Source organism: Cryptomeria japonica, unplaced genomic scaffold (assembly GCF_030272615.1).
Source record: "Cryptomeria japonica unplaced genomic scaffold, Sugi_1.0 HiC_scaffold_43, whole genome shotgun sequence".
Lineage (NCBI taxonomy): Eukaryota > Viridiplantae > Streptophyta > Pinopsida > Cupressales > Cupressaceae > Cryptomeria > Cryptomeria japonica.
Genome location: NW_026728865.1, coordinates 80,001 through 84,463, shown reverse-complemented (window position 1 = coordinate 84,463; position 4,463 = coordinate 80,001). Strand labels below are relative to the sequence as shown.

Below are 4,463 nucleotides of genomic sequence, written 5' to 3'. Positions count from 1 at the left end.
GGGTGCCAAGGATCCAAGGTGGGTGCCAAGGAACCAAGGTGGGTGTCTGGGTGGGTGCCGAGGTGGGAGCCAGGGTGGGTCCCAAGGTGAGTGCAAAGGTGGGTGCCAGGGTCAAGGTGAGTGCCAATGTGGGTTCCAAGGTGCCAGGGTCAGGGTGAGTGCCAATGTGGGTTCAAAGGTGCTAAGTTGGGTGCGAGGTTGGGTGCGAGGGTGGGTGGGTGCCAAGGTGTGCTAGGTGGAAGCCCGGGTGGGTCGGCATCCCATGGGTGTCGAGTTGGGTGCCTGATGGGTGCTTCTTGTCAAGTTTTAGTCGTCGGGACTCATTTCGAGCCTTAGAGGTCGTTTCTTGTCCGGTTGCCCTGTCTTCGACCTGGGAACCCAATTTTGGTCCTCGGGTCCCATTTTTTTTTGTCTCGCATCCCACTTTTGGCCTGTGGCCTTTTCGGGGTCGATTCTCGTTTTGGGCATCAGAGCATGTTTCTTCTCCTAAAACCCAATATTTGTTTATTAAGTCTCGGAACACATTTTTGTTCTCGTGGACCCATCATGGGTCTTGGAACGCATTTGTGGTCCTTGGGTCCCATTTTGCATCCCGAAACTTGTGTTTTGGTGCTTGATCCCTATTTTGGGTGCCCACCTTGCACCAAGTGCGCACCCGGGGCAAACCGAGCGCCTTGGTGCACCGGGGCAAGATCGAGCGTGCACCCGAGGCGCCCCGAACATGCACCAAGGTGCACTCGGCCCACATGTGAGCGCAGGTCGTTGCGCCCGAGGTGGTGTGTGGGCACCGCGTTGCAGACGGGACACTGCACGCACACGACGCCCCCTCCAGGTGCACGCACGTAGGCCGGGCCGGGTGCACACCCGACGCCCTAGCAAGGTGCGCGCACCCGGGCAGGGCTCACACTTGGCGAACGGGGCGCACTTCGCGAGGGAGGGTGTGCACCTCGACGGGGGTGGGTGGCCGGGGTGGATTCGCACGTGGGTCGCGGTTTGCTAAGTACACACTGCGACAAGCTCATAACGGGTGCGATCATACCAGCGTTAGTGCACCGGATCCCATCAGAACTCCGCAGTTAAGCGCGCTTGGGCCGGAGTAGTACTGGGATGGGTGACCTCCCGGGAAGTCCCGGTGTTGCACCCTTTTTTAGTTTTTCGCCGGGCGTCGCAATGCTATTTGAATAAACCTTTTGCCCGTTTGCGTTCTCGTCGGGGCCGGGCCGGGCCGGGGTGCGCTGCCCGCACTACCGCGCGCGCGGGGGCGACACCGAGCGCGCACCCGAGGCGCCCCGAGCACACAGGCCACGGTGCAACCCGGGCGTTGTGCGCGCACCCCGGTGCGCCCGAGGTGCTGCGCGCGCACCCAGGTGAAATCGGTGTGCACCTCGGCCAGTGCGCGCTCGGTCGAGTCGCGCACGTTGGCCAAGGTGCACGGTGATGTTTCTTACTCTAAGGTTCCGCACCAGACGCCCGGGACAGGTGAGCGAAGCTGGGCGGGGCCGGGTGCGCGGCCGGGGCAGGTGCACGCAGCTGGAGAGAGCTTTGGAGCACACTTCGGAGCGCACCAATGATGCGCTCCATTCAAAAGTTTCCTGAAAAGGCAAAAAAAGTTGAGATTATAGAATTTCCCACTTGAGAGATTGTAAAAAAAAAAAATTTAAAATGAAGGAAACGCGGGTGCCAAGGTGTGCGCAGCCCAGCCAAGGTGTGCGCACCAAGGCGCCCACCCTGGCGAAGGTGCACGCAAGGTGCGCACCCGAGGCAAACCGGACAATTAACCCAACTTTCGACTTCGCGCGCACCTTGGAGCGCACTTCGGAGCGCTCCTTGGTGCGCACCAATCTTGGGCACCTCGGAGTGCACCATGGCGCCCACCAAGGTGCGCACCCGGGGCAAACCGAGCTCCGACTTCGTGCGCACCTTGGAGCGCACGAAAGGTGCGCACCATGGCGCCCACCAAGGTGCGCAGCCCAGCCAAGGCGTGCGCATCAAGGTGCGCACCCTGGCGAAGGTGCGCACCCGGGGCAAACCGAGCTCCGACTTCGTGCGCACCTTGGAGCGCACAAAAGGTGCGCAACCCAGCCAAGGTGTGCGCACCCCGGTCAAACCGAGCTCCGAATCGTGCGCACCAGAGGTGCACGCCATCGTGCGCACCTTGGAGCACACTTCGGAGCCCTCCTTGGTGCGCGCCGATGTTGCGCACCTCGGAGCGCACCCGGGGAAAACAATGCAATTAACCCGACTTTCGACTTCGTGGGCACCTCGGAGCGCTCTCGGGTTCGCACCTCGGAGCACACCGAGGTGCGCACCTTTGATGCGCTGCCTTCACCAATTTCCAGAAAAGGCAAGAAAACATTGAGAAGGTGTGCGCACCGAGGTGCCCACCCTGGCGAAGGTGCACGCGAGGTGCGCACCCGGGGCAAACCGGGCTCCGACTTCGTGCACGCCGCACCTTGGAGCACACTTCGGAGCGCTCCTTGGTGCGCACCAGGGCGCGCAACCCAGCCGAGGTGCCCACCCCGGCGAAGGTGCACGCGAGGTGCGCACCCGGGGCAAACCGGGCTCCGACTTCGTGCACGCCATGGTGCCCACCGCGGCGAAGGTGCACGCGAGGTGCGCACCCGGGGCAAACCGGGCTCCGACTTCGTGCACGCCGCACCTTGGAGCACACTTCGGAGCGCTCCTTGGTGCGCACCATGGTGCCCACCAGGGCGCGCAACCCCGCCGAAGGTGCACGCGAGGTGCGCACCCGGGGCAAACCGGGCTCCGACTTCGTGCACGCCGCACCTTGGAGCACACTTCGGAGCGCTCCTTGGTGCGCACCATGGTGCCCACCAGGGCGCGCAACCCTGCCGAAGGTGCACGCGAGGTGCGCACCCGGGGCAAACCGGGCTCCGACTTCGTGCACGCCATGGTGCGCACCGCGGCGAAGGTGCGCACCCGGGGCAAACCGGGCTCCGACTTCGTGCACGCCGCACCTTGGAGCACACTTCGGAGCGCTCCTTGGTGCGCACCAGGGCGCGCAACCCAGCCGAGGTGCCCACCCCGGCGAAGGTGCACGCGAGGTGCGTACCCGGGGCAAACCGGGCTCCGACTTCGTGCACGCCGCACCTTGGAGCACACTTCGGAGCGCTCCTTGGTGCGCACCATGGTGCCCACCAGGCCGCGCAACCCAGCCAAGGTGTGCGCACCAAGGTGCACGCGAGGTGCGCACCCGGGGCAAACCGGGGTCCGACTTCGTGCACGCCGCACCTTGGAGCACACATCGGGGCGCTCCCGGGTTCGCACCGGCGTTGCGCACCGTGGTGGGCACCTCGGAGCACACCAAGGTGGGCAGCGAGGTGCGCACCTTTGATGCGATGCCTTCACTAATTTCCATAAAAGGCAAAAAAAAAACGAGATTTTAAAATTTCCGTTTTGAAAGATAGTGAGAAAAAGGGAATGCTGGTGCCATCTTGAGCCCGCCCTGGTGCGCAGCCCAGCCAAGGTGTGCGCACCAAGGTGCCCACCCTGGCGAAGGTGCGCGCCCGGGCAATTAACCCAACTTCCAACTTCGCGCGCGCCAGGGTGGGAGCGCACCCAACAACCGGGCCTGGGAAGAGCCAATGCGAGAAACCCCACCAAACGCTCTGACAAAAAAAGAGGGGGCGCTCCAGTAACCCCGCTTCGGAGCGCACCCTGGGCAAACCCAGCCAAGGTGCCCACCCCGGCCAAGGTGCAGGCGAGGTGCGCACCCGGGGCAAACCGGGCTCCGACAACGTGCACGCCGCACCTTGGAGCACACTTCGTAGCGCTCCCGGGTGCGCACCTCAGAGCACACCAAGGTGGGCAGCGAGGTGCGCACCTTTGATGCGCTGCCTTCACTAATTTCCAGAAAAGGCAAAAAAAAAAGGAGATTTTAAAATTTCCGTTTTGAAAGATAGTGAAAAAAACGGAACGCGCGTGCCATCTTGAGCCCGCCCTGGTGCGCAGCCCAGGTAAGGTGCCCACCCTGGCAAAGGTGCGCACCCGGGCAATTAACCCTACTTCCGACTTCGTGCGCGCCAGGGTGGCAACCGGGCCTCGGAAGAGCCAATGCGAGAAACCCCACCAAACGCTCCGACAAAAAAAGAGGCGGCGCTCCAATAACCCCGCTTCGGAGCGCAGCCGGGGCAAACCCAGCCAAGGTGCCCACCCCGACGAAGGTGCACGCGAGGTGCGCACCCGGGGCAAACCGGGCTCCGACAACGTGCACGCAGCACCTTGGAGCACACTTCGAAGCACTCCCGGGTGCCCACCGGCGTTGCGCACCGTGGTGGGCAGCGAGGTGCGCACCTTTGATGCGCTGCCTTCACTAATTTCCAGAAAAAGGCAAACAAAAATGAGATTTTAAAATTTCCGTTTTGAAAGATAGTGAAAAAAAAGGAACGCGGGTGCCATCTTGAGCCCGCCCTGGTGCGCAGCCCAGGCAAGGCATGCGCACC

The 4,463-nt window shown here is 62.9% G+C and overlaps 1 non-coding gene across 1 annotated transcript; it reads left to right on the top strand.

The window, feature by feature from the left end:
• Positions 1–1,025: 1,025 nt before the first annotated feature.
• On the top strand, positions 1,026–1,144 carry LOC131862506 (5S ribosomal RNA). The gene has a single exon (XR_009361519.1). It is a non-coding gene; the product is annotated as a 5S ribosomal RNA (ribosomal RNA).
• The last annotated feature ends 3,319 nt before the right edge of the window (positions 1,145–4,463 follow it).